This window comes from Ursus americanus, chromosome 22 (assembly GCF_024610735.1).
Source record: "Ursus americanus isolate L20-20 chromosome 22, mUrsAme1.1.p, whole genome shotgun sequence".
Lineage (NCBI taxonomy): Eukaryota > Metazoa > Chordata > Mammalia > Carnivora > Ursidae > Ursus > Ursus americanus.
This window is the reverse complement of record NC_142148.1, coordinates 50273348-50297082: the sequence shown is the minus strand read 5'-3', so window position 1 is coordinate 50297082 and position 23735 is coordinate 50273348. Positions and strand designations below refer to the sequence as shown.

At 45.3% G+C, this 23735-nt stretch overlaps 1 long non-coding RNA gene across 25 annotated transcripts in view; it reads right to left on the bottom strand.

Moving 5' to 3' along the window:
• LOC148108125 (uncharacterized) overlaps positions 1 to 23350 on the bottom strand; it is a 122938-nt gene extending 99588 nt beyond the window's left edge. For 10 of the 25 annotated variants that reach the window (XR_015721063.1, XR_015721069.1, XR_015721070.1 and 7 more), the window contains exons 1-2: positions 18478 to 22274; positions 6840 to 6969 (exon numbers count right to left, since the gene is read on the bottom strand). This is a non-coding gene — a long non-coding RNA (uncharacterized LOC148108125). Of the gene's footprint in view, positions 1 to 1049; positions 1167 to 6839; positions 6970 to 18477; positions 22297 to 23226 lie in introns of those variants that run through there. The other 15 variants (XR_015721052.1, XR_015721058.1, XR_015721053.1 and 12 more) reach the window with 13 other exon arrangements.
• Positions 23351 to 23735: the final 385 nt, after the last annotated feature.

Below are 23735 nucleotides of genomic sequence, written 5' to 3'. Positions count from 1 at the left end.
ATACGAAGGAAAAATGAGAATAGCTTCTGAATTCTAAAACAGTAACATGAAAACAAGAAGGCAATGGAGCAATCTTTGAATTTATGAACAAAAATGAATTCCAATACAGAACTCTATACCCAGCGAAACCATCAATCAAGTTTCAATCATGCATGGTCCCAAAAGGTTTGCCTCCTAAGCATCCTATGTCAGAAAGCCCCTGGAGGAAGTCTTCCACCAAAACACGAGCATCAACAAAAAATGAGCAAGGCATGAGCTTCCATTAGAAGGGATAAGGGAATCCCCAGGACGACGATGAAGGGAGATTCCAGAATGGTGGCTGTGCACCAGGAGAGAGGGAAACAAGTCCAAGCCGGAGCAGTGTTGCTCAAGAGGAGGGAATGCTGAAGGCTGTCTTCAACTTGTCCAAAAACACTGTACTATCTTTTTAAAGTAATTAACGCCACCAAAAGGAAGAAGTCAGTGAAGAAAGACAAAGACAAGAGTTGCCACAAACATAAAATCCAACTCTGGACAAAAGCCAAACGATGAGAACAAAGGAACATCCAGGGACAACACAATAAAAGACCGAAGGAGCAAGCAGCTCAGAAAAGAAGAGAACGGAGATCTCCAGGAAACTGTCTGCCAGAAATCAAATGTGAAGAAGAGATGAGTCTGTATGACCATGAAGAAAAATTACTAAGAGGCTACTGGAAGGTATGGGGAAAATAGGTCTGGGGTAGGGGGTAAATTACAATAGGTATAAAAAGGGTTAAGAATGTGGGGGACTGATGGGGCACCTGGGTGGCACAGTGGTTAAGTGTCTGCCTTCAGCTCAGGGCGTGATCCCGGCATTATGGGATCGAGCCCCACATCAGGCTCCTCTGCTGGGAGCCTGCTTCTTCCTCTCCCACTCCCCCTGCTTGTGTTCCCTCTCTCGCTGGCTGTCTCTATCTCTGTCGAATAAATAAATAAAATCTTTAAAAAAAAAAAAAAAAAGAATGTGGGGGACTGAAGAAAGATGAGTACCTGTCATAATGCCCTGGGCGCACCTCTATCACAGGACTTACCCACTGTACCATCATCACTGACTGACTTCTCTGTCTCCCCTCCTCGGCTGTAAAGACCTTTTGGAGAGGATCATTTCTCATCCAGTTATCACCCTGCAGAGTCCAGTACAACGCCTGCTACAAGAGTATACACAAAAGCAAAGGGTTTTTGTATTTTTTTGCATTTATTCGGGTACTGAGTATCTACTACACATACCTGCTATCCTTCCGGAGAACTAGAATTCAAAGACATATGGACCTTGCTTGCCTTTAAAGAGTTTCAACTTTTTTTCACACCTGAGAAAACAAATATTTCTCCTATATCCTCACTCTCCCCAAAAGATGAAAAGTTCACCAGGGGCTTACAGAACTTTAATAGTCCGGCTATCACTAATGGATATGGAACCCAAGACCTGATGACACTTGCTTGACATTGTACGCATTGTGTAATATGAAAAGAGTGCCGGCTTGGGTATCAGGACACCTGGTTTCTAGTACTTTAGAATTACTCCTTTTGAAGAAGAGGAAATCCCAACTCCTTGATATGACCTGTCGGTCCCTGAATGATCAAGCCCAGTCTGACTGTCATGCTATCTCCCGTGAATCCTACAAAGCAGCAACATTAAGCCATTTTCGGTGTACAGAACAACCTGTGCCCTCCTCGACACCTCCTCCACCTGGACCTTCTTCCCCGGGATGACCTGGACACATGTGCGGTGGGAGCCGTGCCCTTCCCCCAGGTGAGACACCTCTCTCCTGTCCCCCTCAGCACGCCTTCACATGACACCAGTATCTGTGGAGTGGCTGACAAATGCCATGCACGGCCCCAGGCCCCAGGACACAAGGCAATAGACGAGAGAGACGCAGGACTCTCCGGTGGTGCAGCTTCCTGTACAACAAACTAGAGCGGATGTTAAATCGGGCCTGTCAGTGTCTTCCTCCACCCAAACAGCAAGATTCTGGGGACAACGACAGCCTAAGTTCCGCAGCCTCAGCACCGCCATCCCAGACAAATATTTAAAGCACTATTAAATAAAACCAAAGTGAAGGTCAAAAAGCCCCAGTGCCTGCAGCAGGTAACATTTGCTCTTTAAAAGCCCTCTTTTTCTACTGTCGTTGTTTGTTTGTTCGTTTATTGCCTCTTGTCTGTTAGGAGTATAAACCTGAAAATGTCATTCAGGGAAATCTTGCGAGTCCGCTGGAACTGGCTTTATTCTCCTCACTAACCGCAAACACAAGACAGCCCAGTTACTCCCCACGTCTGGTTTCTGTTCGCCACTCTATAACCAACAGCGCGCACTGGACCGAACACCTAAAACACACGATCAGAACACATGCACTTGATGCGTGAATGACCTAATGATGAATAAATGAGCGTATACACTGGCTTTGAGGGCCTTATAATTGCTCCTCACTCTAGTTTCTATTTTAAGGAGAATTCAAGCAGATAGCAACACCGCATTTATAAACACTGGACCTGCTGGATGTCTGCCATTTGAACTGCAGGCAGCTTAGGGCCACGTCCAGCATGGAACTACTAAAATACAAGCATAACAATTTGAACTAGTTCAACTAGGGCAGAAAACTAGGTATTTCCCCAATCCTATAATAAAATGCTTAAATTCTTTTGCTCCAGACAAAGAAAAATTAAACTTGGCTCATTATACAATGAAATAAATTGCCAGCTCCTTGAAGGTATTTGTAAGATGGACACTCTCTACGTTTCTGGCATAAGTGGGGACATTTATACGTACACGGGGTCCTCAGGCTACTCTGAACTCTCTTCCCCCTAACATGCAAATGAGAATTTCCCACCAGTCACAACACACTCTGAATCTATGCTTCCTGAACAGGTAACATACTCCACACGATCACTTTGCTTCTAATGGTCTCGTTTCAGTGCACAGTCCAACCTGGACAGTCCCTGACACCTGCCTCTCACTCACCCGGACAACAGTGACAACCTGCCATCTGCGGAGGGTGTGATGTCATAGCAGTCTCTCCCAAGTGCTTTACAAGCACCAGCTCTGGAATCCTCACAGCCCTAACTGATTACTACTCTTGTTCCATTTTGCATGTGAGAAAACAAAGTCCAAAAAAACTTAAGACATTTTCCAAGGTCACACAGCAGACAAGGGAGAGAGAGATCAGGCACTCAAACACCAGCTTACCTTAGAATCATGATGCTATTCTGGCTTCCCAAGTTACCAGATATTATTACTGTTAAAACAATGGACATGATTTGGGCTTTCCAAAGCAAACATGACAGAAAGATTCTTTCTGAAGCTGAGTAACAGTCAACATGACACACTGCCATATTAGAAGATCTCTGGCTTGAATTAACCATGCAGGCTGAGCCCCTGGCAGGAAATGGTCCGCTTGATGCTAACTGCCAAATAAAGCCCAAAACCACTGTTTCTCAATGCACAACATTCTAACCATTTAAATTATCTGTGAAGGTCTCTAATGTCCAAAATATACAACCACTTCACACAGGTGTCCCTTCCTCTAAGCTCAGTGTACCAAAGGTTTCTGCACTCAGGCAAGACGTAGTAACCTGTACTCTGAAGAACACAGGTCAGAAGAAACTTTCTGAAAAACCAAAAATGTATAAAGAATGCAAACATGATTATGAAAGTTATCTGGGCAAACAAAAGCTTCTTTACGCTTCAAAATAATTTTCTAGTCAAACACATTCTAATACTAGACAGTGGAGCAGCTCATAGGTCATAGGTCACTGCATCCCATTCATCTGTGTGCCAGCACATGGTACAGGGTCTGCGGTCCAACCGGTAGTAAGCTACTGATGATGTGAATACATTAGGGAAATGAAGAGGCAATATTACTAATTGCTGAAAAACCGGCATTAGGAACAACAACAACAACAATAAATCGCCCGTTCTACATGCAGAGTACACGGTGAATACCAACTGCTTGCACTTCTTAGATACGCTGGTCAAACTCATCAGGGAATAAGATTAGCTTTTAAATCCCCACAACAGAAATAACTACATCACTGGGAACTGTATTTGCTGAACCTCAGGCTGATCCTTCCCTAACTAGCCATGTACTAAGAACTATGTTCTGTCACATTTGTCAAAGAGTTATGATAATCTCCACTTAACAGATAAGAAAACAGATTTAGAGCTTAAGGAACCTGGTCAACATGCAGGGAATAAGAATCGAATCTGAGGTTCAAAGCAAGACCTATCCAACACCCATCCTCTTAACCACCATTCTGTTCTACACTGTAAATGATATCCATAGAAAATTCCACTGCGCAAAAGCTCATTAAAAATACGAAAGAAACACTATTCTACTCAAATTAATTAATAGGCACAGTTAACATATTCAAGACAAGACAACGCTTCAATTGTACACAAATGAACGAATGGGCTACTAAGGTATACCTAAGGGTCATTCTGTCTACCTGAGAGAGGCACCAAAGGAAGGACCCATGAACCAAATGCGTGCAGTACTTAGCAGGAAATCTCCTGCAAGGCCTGGGAGTGGTAAGTGATCAAGAGACACAGTCGTGCGGGCATCACTGGCCTCGGTGGAACTGGAGATCACTACCTGGGCAAATGGAAGCAGTTTGCAAAGCGAAGGGTCCCAGATCTAGGTAAAGAAGACGAAGCACATTCCCTCCTGCCTCTCCTAGAAAGAGCAACTAGGAAGGCTGGAAAGAGTAACTGCAGAAGCTCTCTGACCACTCTGAAAAGTAAACTGGAGCAGGGGGATTAGGAAGCAAGACTGGATTTAAACCACGACCAAAATGAGCAGATTTCAATACAATGGAAAGTCTCCTTGCATGATATCCTAAATGGGGAGGGCACACCCCAAACTTATTCAGCATAGGAAGAACCAGAAAAGCGTCAATTCCCGTGGGAGGAGAAAATCAACACAAGCCAATATCAAGAAGGGAACAAATATGACAATCAGCCCAGAGGGACTTTAAAACAACTACTGTACAAATAATTCCACAAACAAGCATACACACAACATACTCGATATCGCAAATTCTTCTTTTCCTTTTCTCTCTTAAACCCACTGGCTCTGGCCCCCACCACTCCACGAACTTCTCCCTCTAAGACTACCAACGACCTCTGCACTGCTCAATCCAATCATTAGAGCCCAGGGCTCGTCCTTTCGACAACTGACAAGAGCTGATCTCCCACTCATGTTCTCGTGATTTTCTTCTTACCCCACCGATGGCTCCCTCCTTCCAGAGTCGCCCAGGGCTCTGTCCTTTCTCCTCTCAGCTATGCTTACCTCCCAGGCAAGCTCATTCAAATGCTGCTTCTATGCTAACAAAGCTAAAACTTGTCCCTCCGGCTCAGCCCGACTGCCTGGCCTTGCGCTGGACTGACCGCTGTTCACTCTGCACCGCAGCCCCACCGCGGCCTGCTCCTGCGCATCACCGAGACGGCAGAGCTACTTCTCCCAAAACCCCTTCCCGCTACAGCTCAGGGCGGCGGGCAGTGAACGCTAATAAGAGGCAACGTGGGCAAAATGAAGAGAAACATCATTCTCTTCAATTCTGCCAGCCCTCCCAGCGGTAGGGATGGATTCTAATTCCCCGTACGACTAATTGTCGAGAATGGCCCGGGTTTTCCTGACCAAACCCTGGCAGGTGTACTCTCTGCCGGGCCTGCTTGTAGGCCCCTTGGGGAAGTGGAGCATCACCGAAGAGAACTCAGTGAAACGTCCGACACCTCCAAGCCCAGGTGCTGACTGGCCCGCCCCCTCCACAAACCTTCCTACACACAGCCTTCTCCGTTCACGACAACGTCCGCCTTCCAGCTGCTGAGGCGAGAAACAACGGACGTCACCCCTGCCGCCTGTCATCCTCCCACATTCCCCATCCAGTCTTGTCAGCAAGTAATGTTGGTTCTTCCCACAAAAGAAGCCCAGACGCTGTCCCCTCGCCATCATGCTCACCAACACCATCGTGACCGGAGCCACCATCCCTCACCGAAATGACTACAGCACTCCGGAACAGGCCTCCCTGCTCCCAGCCCTGCCACCCTAGCACACACGCTCACCACGGCAGACCGATTCCAAGCCTAGATCAGACGGCATCGCTTCTCTGCTCCAAACCCTAAATGGTCCCTCATCTTACATGGATGACAACAGAGAGTCAGTGAAGGAACGAGGCGAAGGACTGAGCCAACAGGTGTTCCCCACACTGCTAGGCTGTTTGTTCAAGGGGTCAATGGGACTGAAGAAGGGGCCTCTGAGGGCAGTCAGTGTGGAACTGCTGGTGAGAACACTTTTAAAGATATTAAGAAAACCCTGATTTAATACAACCTGGAGTAGAATCTGCTAAGACACATTATAACTGATGACAGTAAAAATATCTGCAGAGCAGAAAAAGGGTTAGCTGGAAAATATACAATGATGAAAATATAAGTTGCTTAAAGCATTTAAACTATGGTTATTCAGTCTATCATTCATGAGCAGGAGCTTTGTGGAAAGTATTCGAACCCATCATGTGTTACTGACCCAGTAGCACCAACGGCAAACTCATGAAATAGCCTGACTTGTCTTACCACACTGCAGTTCAATGGTTTGTGCAAGGCTCTGTTGTGACTTTTCAACCACAGAGCCAAGACTGAAATCTATTTGAAAAAGACCCCCCCCTTTACTCATCACTATTACCAAACACTCAACTGCTTCGGAAATTTGCTTTTGCTCCTACGTGTTAACATTTCTTCATGAGCTCAGCCTAAATTGACAAGGCACAGCAGCGCTCATATGAGGGACTTCGGGCAGTGACGGCATTTCAGTGGCTGCAAGCATCTTACTCACAAGCAACGTCCGACGCGGCCACACGGCTCCCCCGCCGCCACAAGTTAGAGCAGCGCCTGCTGACTCACTCGGAGGAGCGTGCAACTCCTGACCTCAGGGTGGAGTTCACGCCCCACGCTGGGCATAGAGGCTAATTAAAAATGAAAAAAATTAAAAGTTAAAGAGAGAAGTGGATTTGTGTCCCCACACAAACGTGTAGCAGATGTGTTTTGAGCTCAAACTACAGTTCCAGCGGCATTTCTCAAACCTCAATGCAAGTACAATGAAAATTCACGTATCTCAAACCCACTTCACCGAGCAACTGAGGCACTTCCATCAGACCATCCATCGGAGAGAGGAATCTGCGCTGTAATGACGTGCGGAAAGGCAAACATCAAAAAGAATCTAGTGGAATTCTATCGATGTCTGCCAAACGATGAATACACTAAACTGAAATGATATGCTTCCGAACTGGTATCAGTGTGCAAGAGCACCTACGAGTATGCGGACACTGTCAGAGATGACATCTGTAACCTTCCGTGACGATCAGCCCCGAGACTGAACATCTGTCATTGGTTGTGATGATACGGAACACTACCTGTGAGCTCCAATTACAAAACATGTTATCCAACCCTCCCCCGAAAAAAATTCCATTCTTATTAGACCTGTATTATAATATATATACATACTCAATTATTATTTGAAATTCTGTCAATAAAAATTTTATAGATATTAGTGTTCTCTACTATTATGTAAGTACTTACATAATATCCTTCATTTTGCCTCTTAGTCTGCAAAACCTAAAATATCTACCATCTGCCCCTTCACAAAGAAGCCTGCCGATCCGTTTCAGTCATCTTCCCCAGATCTTCTGAACCCAGGTACAGCTAAGGCACATACCACATATCTTTAACTTCTCAGCTGTTTTTTTCTTTTTAACTTAAGTCTGTCATTTTACCTTTATTCCTTATAAATTTTACCTTGTTGATTTTAGCACTTCATTACAACCTGTCGAAGTATTTTCAAATCCTGATTCTAAAAATGAACGGTCTCCCAGCATTAACTCCTGATCTTTACTCAAATTCTTGATGAAAACATTACGACAGGTGTCAAGTATGACACACTTCTGGAGACATCTTCACTTGGGTGCAGAAATTCTGGTATTTTAGTTTTGTGGCAAATTACACTACATGTGGTTGCAATGTATCTTCTACCTACAAGCAGTAATTTCTTTTCTTTTTTTTTGGAAGATTTTATTTATTTATGTGACAGAGAGAACACAGCAGGCGAGTGGGAGAGGAAGAAGCAGGCTCCCAGCGGAGGAGCCCGATGTGGGACTCAACCCCGGAACGCCGGGATCACACCCTGAGCCGGAGGCAGACGCTTAAGGACTGCGCTACCCAGGCGCCCCAAAAGCAGTAATTTCTTGAACTCCCTAGTAATGACAGGAATAACAATTTACTTTCTAGGCTGTATGCAGGAAAGGATTAAGCTTGCCCCAGGGAAGATTTGGCCATTGCCCAACTCCTGGGAAGTCACCTCTGAGCCTTTGGAATCCCCTGCCTGATAAGGCGGTCTTTGTTTAGCTGGGGGCCTTCGGCCACACCAGACAGTCCATGCTAACAATTTGATTTCTGGTGGAGCCTTGCGCCACACACGACACCAGTTTGATCTCCAGAGGGATTGGAGACTAAACTCAGCCATGTAGGCAGTGCCTATGGGACAACCCCCAATACATATCCTGGACACCAAGGCTCAGGTGAGCTTCCCTGGTTGGCAGCATCGGTGCTGGGAGAAGTCAGCACACCTGCACTGCGAGAGGACAACTAGAAGCTCATGCTTGGTCTTCCCTGGACTTTGCCCGGTGTGCCTTTCCTTCACTGACTTCTGTCCGCATCCTTGCCCTGTAATAAACCATAACCATGAGGATAATGGCTTCTCGCAGTTCTCTAAGTCCTTCTAGTGAACCACGGAACCTGCAGGTAGTCTTGGGGGCCTCCCAAACTCTAGGTCCTGATGATTTACAACGTCCTTACAGCAACACTACAGCAGTGTTCTTTCAGCACGAGGAGATGCTAGTTTAAAATGCAGGTGACAGGGGCGCCTGGGTGGCACAGCGGTTAAGCGTCTGCCTTCTGCTCAGGGCGTGATCCCGGCATTATGGGATCAAGCCCCACATCAGGCTCCTCCGCTGGGAGTCTGCTACTTCCTCTCCCACTCCCCCTGCTTGTGTTCCCTCTCTCACTGGCTGTCTCTGTCTCTGTCGAATAAATAAATAAAATCTTTAAAAAACAAATAAAATAAAATAAAATAAAAAATAAATAAAATGCAGGTGACAGGCTTCCACATCAGCAATGATCATCCAACATCTCTGTGGGATAATACCAGGCATTTGCATTAAAAAAAATTTTTTTTTGAGAAAGAAAAAGCCAGATCACGAGGCGGTGGGGCAGGAAAGGAGACTCCACACTGAGCACAGAGCCTGACACAGGGCTGGATCTTATGACCCTGAGATCATGACCTAAGCCCAAAACAAGAGTAGGACGCTTAACTGACTAAGGCACCAGGCCCCCCTGCCTGCATCTCTCATATACTCTCCTTGATGATTCTTACATACACTACTTTCAGGACCACTGACGTACCCAAAAGCTTCCTGAGGCAGTGACCGTCTTTTTTTTTTTTTTAATTTACTTACTTACTTACTCACTTATATAATCTCTACACACAACGTGGGGCTCAAACTCACAACCCCAAGATTAAGAACCACATGCTCCACCCACTGGGCCAGCTAGGCACCCCAGGACTGTCTTCTTTTTAATGAATCCCCATCAGGACAAGATGCTCAAGAGTCAAGAGTGACTCAGGACAATGCTCTAAATCTGGTAGAGAAGTGAGAACAACTGGCATTATTAGTCTTCTAAAACTTAGACTATATACACGTGTGAGATTTGTTTTGTCATTCCTCAAATATCCAAGACAATGTAGAAATAAATGACTGAATGCAAACCACAAGTTACTTGGATACAGTGTGAACAACGGATTCAACGGTGTCCATTTCTCACCCATTTTTCAATTACATCCATTTTTTTCAATCTCCTGACAGTTAATAGGAAACCTGAGTTTTAGAAGCTGTCTTCATACCCTTCTCATCTACTAAAAAGATCACCCGTGAGCTAAAGGTCAAGACAGCTGAGATAATCTTGAGAGTTCTCCTCTGTCAGTATCAAGGAGCCATTTACCCAAGGAGCCTTACCCTGTTATTTCTTCATCTCTAAAGTGGGAGCCCCGGACCAGCTGATCCCTAAATTTAGATCAACCTCTAAAATCCTAGACTACCTAAAACAATAAAAATAAAGGAGGCAAACACCCAGTGGAAAAGTTTAGAATTTCCAATGAAATAGTTGAAAGGGCAGACTCAAAGACGAAAATCAAACATCAACTCTTCACCAACCAAATCATCAACCGTCACCCGACAAAAATTAATTCATATGTAGACAACTTGCATTTAAACTAAGTTACTCCTGCTACCTCTTTTATCAAGTCAATTCCTTAGGACACAAATAATGTATTTTTCCCAAAGCAAAAAGCAAAGCTTTTTTTTGCCATGACACAGCCAAGGAGACGCCAAACTTTTTACCTACACTGGAATCACAATTATCCCCAGCCTGAAATCTTAAGGGTGATATTTTAAACAGCCTAGGGTTTTTCTTTTTTTTTTTTTTAAAGATTATTTATTTATTTATTTGACAGAGAGAGAGCCAGCGAGAGAGGGAACACAGCAGAGGAGTGAGAGAGGAAGAAGCAGGCTCCCAGCGGAGGAGCCTGATGTGGGGCTCGATCCCATAACGCTGGGATCACGCCCTGAGCCGAAGGCAGACGCTTAACGACTGTGCCACCCAGGCGCCCCAGGGTTTTTCACTTCTAACGTCTACACCATCACTGAATTCCATCATTTCTTAGATCTTTGCCATTCATGACACTTGGCCCTTAATGGAGGTCACAGTCCTGTCAACAGGAAAAGGGAAACTTTCTCAGACATAAACCCATTTCCAAACGCTCCCCTCTAAGCCTCAACTTCTATAGGGCAGCCATATATCACCAAAAACAGCAAATCTCTGCACGGACTGCTATAATCCAGAGTCTGTAATTCCTAAATTACATATAACGCTAATGTCAAACACGAACCAATCCAGTTTAGACTCCAGGACACCACATTCATCTGCCTGGTGCGAACATAAACCACCAGCTGCCCAGTTCCTCCTGCATCTGTTCACGGAAGAGCTAACTGTAACAGGACGAGTTAGGTACTGTCTTACAACTATTAACTATCAACGCACTTCTGAGCGGACAGAAAAACTACACTCCTTTTTGGAACTAACACAGCCAACTAAAAGTGACACTGGTCCATCTCTCATAGCCATGGGACTGTTAAGATATTCCTAATAGTTTATAAACTTTAGCTTCATCTCATGTACAACAGCATGTTGAAACATCCATGCCAACGAGAGTCCCAAACTCTCCTGGCTGGCCTTCTATGTACAAAAACCGGGCCTTGTTTTGTCTCTCGGAGGCCAGGGGAGACATCTGCACTGCTGGCTGGTAGACCTCGGTTGGTACAGTTGGGCTCAGGTGACAGCTTCATGTGCCTGTGTTTTATGTAGCGGTCTGGGATGTATGACACTTAAAGTAACAGTCCTGTGATTTGGATGCTTAGCTTTCCCTTACAGCCTCACACCCGGGCAGAGTGTCAGACATCCACAGTCCAATAACAAGGAGTGCCCCCGCCTTGGGCTGGGCTCACTTTTGATAATGGGATGAAAGCCCAAGCATCCTACCCCAGGAAAACAGCTCATGTGCATACACACAATTCTGCGTACCGCTTCTGGGGTTCATGGACCTAGGAGACAGCATTTCCTCCTTAAGCAACAAACAGTCTGATCAGTAAGCACTTAAAAACAAAAAGATCTTCATGGACTTTTCACCAAGGGAGAAATCTGGGAGCCATCCTGGAATTGCTCTGGACACCCCCTCTCTCAGCCCTGGCTCTTCATTTCCCAGGTCAGAGCCTGGAGACTGGCTGAGAAACAGGCTTCAAATCACCCTCTCTCCAGTTCCTCAGTCACGCCCTTAATTAAGGCCTTCTTCACTTGTGTGTACAACGTAATTGTAGAATTAAAAGGACACAGGCTGTTAGATTGGACCATCTGAACTTTGCCCATCACTTTACTAGCTGGGCGACAGACACCGGGCAGCCATTCCCTTAATGACAAAGGCTTGGCTCCTCTCCCTTCTGAAGCGCATGACTGCAACACCTCCTTGACGGACCCTTGTACTAGTTAACCACCCGCTTGTCATAGGAATCTGCTCCCGTCAGAATCAACCACACGCTGCTCTGATCTTGTCAATAGTATCAACCCTACCTCCTTCTCGACCCAACCCTTTCTGTACTCCTAAACACTAGTAAAAACATCCAGTCTCACAGACCCCAGCCTCTCCCGCCTCTGCACCTTTAGAGCGGGCATGTCCTCCACGAGGCCCTGCCTGCTTCCCACCTTCCACTCTCTTTCTACAGATCCCTGCAGACAGCCAGACCTGCAGAGGTCACGGCATCTGGTCCACAGCCAGTTTCTGTATGGTTCTGGGCTAATCAATGTTTTTACCCTTTTAAAGGTTGTTTAAAAAAAAAAAAAGGCAGCTATGTGACAGGCCCTATGTGGCCTACAAAGCCTGAAATGTTTACTATCTGACCTTTAACAGAGAAAGTTTGCTGACCTCTGAGCGTGACCGTGACGGGGACATGCCCTCCAGGTCCTCAGAGCACTCTGCTCTGGCACTATCACTGTAGGCATCACACTGCACGCTGACTGCCTCACTCCCCTCCTGTCTGTGCCCCCGGGGGCTGACACTACACCAGGCACAAGACAGGTATTTAATACTGTTCACTCCTGAACAACTGGGTCCACGTATACACAGATTTTTTTTGATACATGCCGCATAGTAAATGTAGTTTCTCATAATTTTCTCAACATCCTCTTTTCTCTAACTTACCTTTTTATAATACAGTATATGATACACATACAAAATATGTGCTAACTGCCGATTCTCAACTATGGGGAAGGGTCCGGCGGCCCGCACTGTTCAGGGGTCAACTGTCCTGGCACTTTACATGTGTACACCATCCCACATAGTAACTGCACGCAGAGCTTCAAAGATCACAGATACTAGAGTTTATATAGACAGTATCAGAAGTCACGTGACTAAAGGCAACGCACCAGTATTTGTACCTCAACCTCCTGTTTCCTAGTTAAGATGCTCTTTCTACTAAAAAGACCTGCGTCTCTACACAAACTACGATACCTAGACATCTTTGATTACTAATACCTGAGACTTTAGCTAAGGGTAAAATTTAATTTTTGACTCGCTATTTAATTTTGATAATTTTCAAATTACTGCTACTTTTTGTAAATTAAAGAAAAAAGAAAGAAACAGACACCCTAAGGAAGCACTAGGCAGGTATTTGTAAATTAAATATCAGTACTTAGTGGTTTTCTACTCAGTGCACCACAGCCTCCCATGATCCCACCTATACCGGTCTGAGAACCCACACCACCTTAGAGACAGGCTCCATGATACGCCTGTCAAAGAGGCTCAATCCTCTGTCTAGCTGTGCCTGCTCTAGGCGGACTTTGGAAAAAGTCAAGAGTCCGGCCAGCACTGTGTAAGAGAACGCTCCATGACGATGAAAATGTCCCATCTCTGCACTGTCCGAGGTGGTAGCCACTAGCCACACCTGCATACTGAGCACCCAAACTGGGGCTAGTGTCACTGTCAAACAGAACTTTTCATTTTATTTAATTTTAATTTAAATAGCCACACATGGCTAGCAACGACTACAGGAGACACAGATCCAAGTCTAGACTCCAAACACTGCAGTGAAATAAAACACACTTTTCCCTGTATCCTTAACTACAGGCTATGTTATCTGGCCCAATCATTCCCCTGAAAAAGACTAAAAAAGATGGACAGAATACTTTAAAATCTTAAAATCAACCAGAAACTGACAAGACAATAAGGAAAGAACAGGCCAAAATTAAAGTGAAATCAGGAACCCAAAGAGATGAACAAGCACAGAAACCACCTCTGCCCTGCAGTCATTTGCCAATTCTGAAAATTTTCAACTTTCATTTTTACAACCATGCAGGGAAAGAGGAGTAAGAATCAAAAGCTGGGTCCCTTAGGGTGTTTAACCAAAAACACTCCCTCCAGAAGCAGGGCCCTAAAGACTACAGAGCTCAAGATAAAAGAAACCAGAGGTGAATCACCTCTCCAGTAAAATCACAGCACTGGGCGGTCCAAAATACCTCAAGCCTTAAACCTGCTTTAAACTGGTTGAAGCAAAAAAGAAAATAAATAAAAAAAAAAGCTCTCAGAAGGAGCTATATCTTCATTCTATGCCTCAATGGACTCCTACAAATAATCAGAACTAAGTTAAGAATCCTACAAATAATATTCTACACCATAAATAAAAATGAATCACAGACCTAAATGTAAACCTGAAACTTTTCTAGAGGGGGATGGAGGGAAATAAAGGAGAAAACCTTTGTGACCTAGGATTAGGCAACAACTTCTTAACTACGACACTGAAAAACCACAGTCCAGGGGTACCTGGGAGACTCAGTCAGTTAAGTGTCTGCCTTGGGCTCAGGTCATGATCTCAGGGCGCTGGGATTGAGTCCAGCAGGCAGCAGGCTCCCTGCTCAGCGGGGAGTCCGCTGCTCCCTCTCCCTCGGCCCCTCCCCCCATCCCGCTCTCTCTCCCTACCTCGAATAAATAAATAAAATCTTTAAAAGAGAGAGAGAGAATGCAAAAACAAACCATAGCATGAGAGAAAAGCACAGCACACATCTGACAAAGACTTGTATCCAGAATATATAAGGAACCCACCAATAAGACAAAAAATTTAATAGGCAAAAGATTTGAACACCAAAAGATACACAGGTGGCAAAACCACAAAGAAAAACCATTACACACCTATCGGAATGGCTGAAAAGCTAAAAGACTAACCATACCAAATGTTGCCCCAACGATCCAGCGTGACTGGAACTCTCACACAAGGCTGGGAGGAATGTGAAATGGTTCAGCCATTCCAGGACAGAGTTTGACACTTTCTCAAAAAGCCAACATAGGCCTACCACAGGATCCAGCCATTACAGTGCTAGACCCAACCATTTCCAGGAAAAACAAAAGCCGATGGTCACATGAAGACTTGAGCAAAATTATTCAAAGGCTTTATTTGTAATAACTCAAACCAAGAAACGACTCTCCACACACTGATCACGTTCGACGTCATCCCAAGCAACAGCAGGAAGAAATTCCTTGCAAGTCAGCAAGGGATTCTAAAACAGATACAGATCTGCAAAGGGTCAAGGAGGGCCAAGGTATGCTTAAAAAGGAACCAAGTGGGAAGAGTTCCACAATAAGACCTGTTATAAAACTAAAATAATTGAAGCAACTTAAACTGGGCAGTACCAGTGGAATTCAAGAAAGTCCAAAACAGATGCACATACACACGGACCTTTCATTTCCAAGAAAAGGGGCACTGCAGAGCGCTGGGGGAAAGATGCTCTTTTCAATGAACGGTGTTCAGACAACTAGCCTGTCCACAGGTTAATGAAGCTGGATTCCTTCTTCAGATTATGCACCAAAACCAATTCTGAGAGAATTACAAAGTTAAAGGTTAAAAGCAAAAGTATAAAAGCATTTAGAGAATAAATGAGGAACTAGTTCATGACCTCAGGGCAGGGAAAGACACAAAAAGCTTACAAAGGAAAAGACTGACAAATGGCACTAATTAAACTTAAGAACTTCTATTCATAAAAAAAAAAAAAAAAAACACAAAAAAACCACTGAGTCAGTGAAACTGCATATGACAAAGTGGGAAGAGACAGCAGCAAAATACATAACCAACAAAGAATGTGTGTTCTGAATATATATAGTCTACAAATCAATTTAAAAATAACCTAATAGAAAAATATGGGCACTTCGAAAAACAGTGAATCCGAATGGCCAGTAAATGTATAAAAAGGTGTGCAACCTCACTGTAACCAGGAAAAGGCTATTTAAAACCACAAGGCAGCAACACAGCAGAAACCACCAGAAGGGGCGGGGCGGGGCGACTGACACAAGACCAGAGCAGGGCTGAAGCAGTCATGAGAGAGAAGACTGGGGGGCGGCTGGAGCCTCCCAGCACAGCGGGGAGCAACAGGAGACTCCCTCACTGAGAGGTGCTCCAGGCCAGGCGCTCTGATGTACATTTAGTGGGCTCACAGTCTATAACTGACTATAAACTAGAACTTTAACTTCACTTGACCAATGTAAGGAGAAAGAAACTGTTTCAGATCACTTTTTCCCACCAGCTCATTCCTTTTATTTTCTCCATCACAGGGCTGCACCACTGACTCAGTCTGATGGGGGCCAGAAGAGGACGTGGAAACATCCTTTGTACTTCGCGTCCACATGATGGTAACCTAAGTCCACCCGTCTGTCCCTAATTCTCTTCTCTACCTTAGTAACAACTTCATGTACTTCAAGGTCACAAGGCCCCCTCAGCAGGAGCACAGACTCTTCTTCAATCATTAAACCAATGACTGAGGGCCAACCCACTATAGGAGGAGGAGGAAGCTGTGAAGGACCCACAGATCCGTACAGGATAATACAGAGTCCCTGTCCCTGAGCTCACAATATTCTATTTGCCTTCAGGTGCGTCCAACTCTGCATAAGACATAGCAGAAAGTAAGCATATCACCAATTCCATCTTTGAACACTAACTTTTATCTAGCTCTGATCTTAGGGAAAAAATAAAGGACAAAGGCAAAACAATACATATTAAATTTAGGTATGACTTTAATGCTAGGCATAGAATCAATTCACACAATACTGTTTTAGTAGTCACCCCAAGACTTGGAAATCATCCTGACTCTAGTATAAGCAAGCCAATCTCTCAACACCAAAACAAAACCACCAGGGAACACGTGCCTTGAGCACCCACATATACACACTTTCCTGCTATCTGCCAAAAACCACAAGTCCAGGGGCCATACAAATTGCTATTTCAATGCAAAATCATTTATTTAAAATCCAAACCAAGATTCAAAAGAATTTAATGACCTCAGCATAAAACATTCAAAATCCCTAAACAAAATTAGTTGTGAGGTCTTCCCAAGACTCTAGAAAACCTGAAAAACATACTGAAAAAGAGTCCTGAAGTGAAGGCAATCTCACTAGCAAATCTAAGTGGTCAGAAGCCAAACACATGCCTCTGCCATTTACGACTGATTTTTTGCCTGCTACGACTTGCATTTCTCTTAAAACACTCTCAAGTAGTGGTTGACAGACATTAGCATGCAACAAAAGCTCCTGGACAGCATGTTCAAACAGACTGCGGGCCCCACCCCCCGAGTCTGATTCAGGAGGTCAGAGGTGGGGCACGAGCACAGGCATTTCTAACCCGGCCAAGTGATGGTGATGCAGTTGTACTTTGAGAACCACTGCAAACAACCAGTTTACTGGTTTACTGTGGTGTGCGCACGCACGTGTTTCCCTTCGCAATAAGCAAGACCAAGGGGAACTTGCTGAGGAAGAACAAACTCTTTTTTTTACGCAAATACTAACTTTTCTTGCCTGAGTGAAGGTAAGTGACCTGTTGCTCAAAACGTTTACTCTGAACAACAACGTAAAAGACTCTCTAAGCAGATCATCGGAAGGCCGGTGTGTCATGGAACTGGCATTACAGTGTTAGGAAGATGGATTTTTTTTTTTTAAGATTTTATTTATTTATTTGACAGAGAGAGACAGCCAGCGAGAGAGGTAACACAAGCAGGGGAAGTGGGAGAGGAAGAAGCAGGCTGCCAGCAGAGCAGGGAGCCCAATGTGGGGCTCGATCCCAGGACCTTGGGATCATGCCCTGAGCCGAAGGCAGATGCTTCACAACTGAGCCACCCAGGCGCTCCTGGGAAGATGCATTTTTAAAAATGGTTTCAGGGCATAATGTAAAACCCTTGTAAAGTACATGATGAATCCAACTGATTAGTAGAAGATACATTAGAGCTTCTAGACCAGTCATCAAGGATCTTTTATAAATCCCAACTTCCTAGGTCTTCAGAATATAGAATGAGTCCTAACGAACACATGACCAATTCCTACAAAATTAATTTCTAGAAAAAAACATTTGAAAACCATAAAGGGACAGAGAAATGCCTTTTTCCCGCAGCTCAAGTTTCATGATATTTGTAATCTAAAATAAAGCAGACAAAGATAGAAACAGATAATCCAAGTTCTCCCTGGTATCAAGTCCTACCTGGTTTGTAAGTAAGGTTCTCTACCAAGGCAAACAAAAAACAGTGGACTGCTGACTGACGCAGGAACAGTTCTCCAACAACAAATGAGCCTGGGTTCTTTCATTCAATAAATATTGTGTCAGACACTGGGGATGCCATAGTGTGTAAAACAAAGTTTCTGCCCTCGTGTTGCTTAAATTCTATAAAAAGACACACAATGCACTACAAATATGGAATGTATAAAACCACTTCAGCTCTTTCTTCAGTCCATCAAAGACAAACACATGGTGCTTTAGTCACAAGTAGACCCAACAAACACCTACCATTCACAGCACAATCCAAAGCACCAGATGGCAGGACTTTTAAGATAGAAAATGGAGGCAGAAAGGAGATCCTAGGCACAGACAGCCCATAGATACAACTTTTTAGGTTCTTCTGAGCCTTGGTTTTGGTCCACTGGCCCTAAATAAAGGAGGACAGAGTACGTCAAGTCTTAAAAGCACTATTCTAAAATTCTAAATCGGCGAGAATGAGCACATTCACTTCAGAAACATTTATAGAGCAGCAATGTGTTAGAGATTATAAATTCTAGGATTTACTACAAGGGGATGAAACCTGCATGAGAAATTTACAATTTACTTTTCCCTCACATTACACCTTGCTTCCCACAAAACTATAATCATAAACACTGACACCCCCCCCCAAAAAAAAGTCACCAATGAAAACACTCTGTAACAATGTAGAGGTTACTAAAGCACAACCTTGAACAAATAAGAAGCGTCAATCACTGCACTATGCATTATATATTTGTATTTAACTGATTTTAAATTAACTTAAAATAAACAATTTTGGTATGTTCATTAAAATGTTTACCTACACCATGTTGGCCAGATCACAGCTTCATGATATGAAAGCGTCAGATTCAAACAGAAAATATAATTATTTCAACTCTCCCAGACACGGTACTTACACCTGCATGCTACTCACTCCCCCTTCGGAAGGCTGGGTTCAGATCTGTGAGACTACTGCTGCTCTAGTCCTGTCTGGTCCTAGAAGCTGCACAGAGAGTTCAGCAGGCCCAGCCAACAAGGACCTACCCCTTGTGGGCCAAGAAGCCCACGGCAAGCTCCTCAAACTCCAAACTTCCAGTGTCTCCTCTGCAAAAATGAGGATAGCAATAGCACAATCAATGGTTCTCAGGAGGAATAAAGGAGAAAAAGCATGAAAGCAATCACCTCAGGTCTGGCACGTGTCATCTCCCAGATTTAATTCATCGGTAAAAAGGTAGTGACACCTACCAACAACACACAATACCCCACACGTAGCAGTAACATTACATCTCCTCCCCTATCAGTGGATAACATTCACATGTATGACTTTGGTCATTTTTCTTGTTCTGAAAAATGAGTTTACAGTAAATGCCAATGTATATCAATAAGATCTAGGCAGAATTCGTTTCCTTCAATACAAAGCTTGCAAGGAAAGACCTTCATGTCCTGACAAATAAGTAAACTCTGTGATGATGCTACTTGTTCCCTTCTCGGAGGCTTTCAACTGCTAAAAAGTGGCAATAGTGCCACCCAGCCAAAAACATCTATTTCATACTTTCCTCTAAAAACCATTTCATTAGTGTTTATGCAAATCAGACCATAATTAACGGCATTTGCTAAAAATCTCACCTATCCTGAAAGTTGAATTACATATGCCTATCTGAATTTTATTTCCATGATAGAGCCTAGCAAAAAAAAACAATACAACTGTTACAGACAGGAAGAGAGGGGGTTCTTCTGGTACTTTATAATCAGAAACACATTTATGTAGTTCTGAATGGTAAGATTTGGCACCATTCCTAGAAATTAATGCCACAAAGTGGTAGACAGCAATTTCATTTCTCCTACACTAGGTTGCCTTTTGGTAGTCATGAAATGGAAGAGAGAAGAAAAAAAAAAACCTTGCACAAATATTAGCAGAGAGAAAAAGCCATCAACGGTTCAAATAATCCACTACGAAACATGGTTTTCAGAAGAGACATAAAAAAACAACTACTTAAGGCAGCTGGCTGAGGCACTGAAACACAGGTACACCCAAACAGGAGCTGGAACCGCTCTCATCCTCTTCCACCGAGGATCCGTCTAAGGACAGAGATGCGACTTCAGATTTGAATGCTTACTGCACTCACAAACTTCCTGGAATTTACTACTATTCACTCAAATAAGGTCATTTACTTTGCCCAAGTTTTCAGAATTTGCATTTTAAATAATTTCTATAGGCATCAGTAAAAATTCCCAAAGACCCCCACAGCAATATTTTGCTAATTATTTAAGGGATTTTAGTAAGGACATACAGTAACGAAATAAGTTCTTAAGCTCGAGCTTTAAGACAAAATAAACTACTACAGAAACTAACTTTACTGGTTTACAAGCCAAAAAAAACCCCTCATTTCACAAATGATAGAACTTTTAATTATATTGAAATTTAAAACAAGATTTTAGCTGAAAACTGTCTAAACTGAAAATGTTTACTTTCAAAAGTTAAAGACTTACATATTAAGACTTTGACTCTCATCTTTCCTGTGTTACCCTTGAGACAAGTATTTTCTCAAAATTAAGACACTTAAAAATACAGGAAAAAAGGTTTCCATAAAATCTTTAGAGATAGAGAAGTAGCAACTCAAAACTAACATCCAAAAAAGAAGAGTCATGTTCAAAATGACTCTTTACTACACGATAGAACATACACAGTACACAGAAGACACTATAATTTTTCCTGCGGGAACTAATCAGTATTTTTTTAAGGGGATAGCTTCAACAATACAATTGTTATTTAGACAATTTCTCAAACTTCCCAGCGAGAAAAGTTATGTGACTTGCTGAAGAACCCAATTTTAAGAATTGGGATGTCAAGTTCTCTAATTTCCAACAATGGGCATGGAGTGCTAGAGAAACGATGTTACTGAGGATTGTTCTAATGATCCTCACTGCGGCTCCTAACTTCTGGTTTCACCAGACACTTCCACCCCATCGCACTCATGGAGCTTCACTCCTAATCACGACTCACCTTCAGCGGACCGCCGGCCTGAAAAGAGGCTGAAGTCCTCTCTCCTGTAGGGCTCTGCCCCAGGACTCTTGGCCCCAAACCTTAAACACTAAGTTTTGGATTCAATGTCTTTATTTATCCAAGGACTTGCTTCTTGATGCATCATGACCTCTGAACAATGCGTAGGTCCTTTTATTCAGTGTATATACTCAAGTCTTAGGTTGATTGTGGGACCCTTTAAAAGACAGCAATGGGTTTTAAACCATCTTTCCCCAGTTTTCATTATTAAATCGGAGTATATGATAATCACCGGAAAGATATTACTTAAAGAATGTGTAACATGGGATCTTGCTGCTTCAACAACATTTAGCACACAAACGTATTCAAGACACGAGGGGTAGGCTCATTCAGTGTTTCACCTCCAAGGACAGCCACAAAGAGAAAACAACGTACTCATAAAGACACCGGAACGCAAACTTTCTTCAAAAGTTTCATGTGTTTAAATATTGCAGGATGTTAAAAATTATCTCCAAAGTACAATGGCATGAAAAAATTACCTACATTGGATCTCAACAAAAATAAGGTGAATGCTAATTTGCAATGTATCTTTCCATCACTTCATCCACCTTTCAGGTTTTCAGAGATGAGACAACTGACCAGAGTTCACACATTTCCAAGAGAAGACTGTTTCCATTATCCGTTTTACAAATAAAATATTAAGGGTGAGACTCTGGTATTTCATTTCAAATAGTAATGGCCTATTTTTCCAACCACGAAAATGTTGACATTCTAAGAATCCCAGCGTTGGTCGTCTTAAGTATAGATCCCCAAATCCTTACACCGCCTTCAGCTTGAACGTATTTCAACCAGTTCCCACAATTACTACATTACTATTATCTTAGTCTCACTGCCAAAAACCCAGCTGCAGGCTAACTATGCAAGAATGAGACACTGTTGAAATGACTAAAAAACAATTTTTTTACCCTTACTGCATTAAGCTAAATCCTGCAATTAAATAAAACCAAGTAACACACACACACACACACACACACACACACACACACACCCTCCTCCTCCTCCTGAGAAAAGAAAGGAAAGGAGAGAAAAAGAAACAACAAGTCTTTCTTCCACCTAAGCCAGAAGCAGAGCTGGGGGCTGCGTTGGGAAGAGGTAAACTTGGAGGCACAATGAATCAACGAGGTCTCCAGGGCTTTCGCCCCAAAAACCACAGGGCCACAGCAAGTTGAGCGCCAGCTGCGGGGAAGGAGCTGGCCCGGATCCGGGTTCGAGGCTCGCCCTTCCCTGCCGGAGGGCCAGTGAGTCCCCATATCGGGTCAGGGCTCTTCTCCCCCCTCCAGGTCCCCAAGGATTTCCATCTTCCTTCTCCTTCCTCTCTCCCCCCTTTTGTCTTTGAGGCAATTGGCCAGCTCCCAACGAGGCCGGCTGGCCTCCCCAAGCCCCCGGCCTCCCTGTGCGCTCCGGCCTCGAGCCCCTCTGATTCTCCTAGACCCCCGAATCCACCAACCTCCCCATCTTTCACGAACACCCCCAGGCCTTCTCATGTCCCCCAAACCTCCCCGTTTACCCGAGCCCCCGGCCTCCCCTCGTCCCCTGGCCTGCCGGAGCCCGCCGACCTCCCCACAAGTCCGTCCTCCACCCACAGCCTTTCTCCCAGAACCCGCCCCCTCGTCCCCCTTCCCTGGCCTCTCCTGTCCCCACGCCGGCCTCCCCACATCCCCGTCTCCCGGCAACCCCCAGTCCTTCCCACATCTCCCGACCTGCCCGCGCCCCGATCCTCCCCAGAGCGCCGTCCTCCCCGGGCCCCTCCCTCGTCCTCCCCACTTCTCCGGCCTCCCCACATCCTCGGCCTCCCAAGCGGCGCGCGGGAGGCGTCCGTCTCCGCCGCATCCGCCCCGCGGACCGGCTGGTTAGCCCCGTTCGGCCCTCCGCCCACCGGCCGCGGCCCTGCCAACCCCCAGCACCAGGAGCCGGCCCACGCGCCCGCTTCCCGGCCCCCGCCCCCTCCCCGCACTCACATGGACCACGCGGGGCGCCGGGAGGCGAGGGCAGACCACTGCGAGGCGGAGCCGCGAACCGACGGGCGGCGCTCCCTCCAACGCCTCACGCCGCAGGCGCACATAGGTCCCGGCGGCGGCGGCGGCGGCGGCGGCGGCGGCGGCGGCGGCGGCGGCGGCGGCGGCGGCGGCGGCGGCGGCGGCGGCGGCGGCGGCGGCGGCGGCGGCGGCGGCGGCGGCGGCGGCGGCGGCGGGCTCGCGCCCTCTGGATATGCTGCGTAGGCGACGGCCGCGCATGCGCGGCGACCGGCTGAGGAGCGCTTCACCGCCACGGCGCGCGCCCGGCCGCGTCCCCGCGCCGAGCTTCCGCCCCCCCACCCCCCCACCGCCCCCCCACCCCCCCGGAGGACCGGGCATGCGCCTGGCGGCCCGCGCATGCCCTGCACGCCACGGGGCTCCGCTCCCGAGACCGCGCCGGACAGTCGCGCGGGGTATTCAGGACGGCAATGGACTGAGCGCGCCTGTGGTGG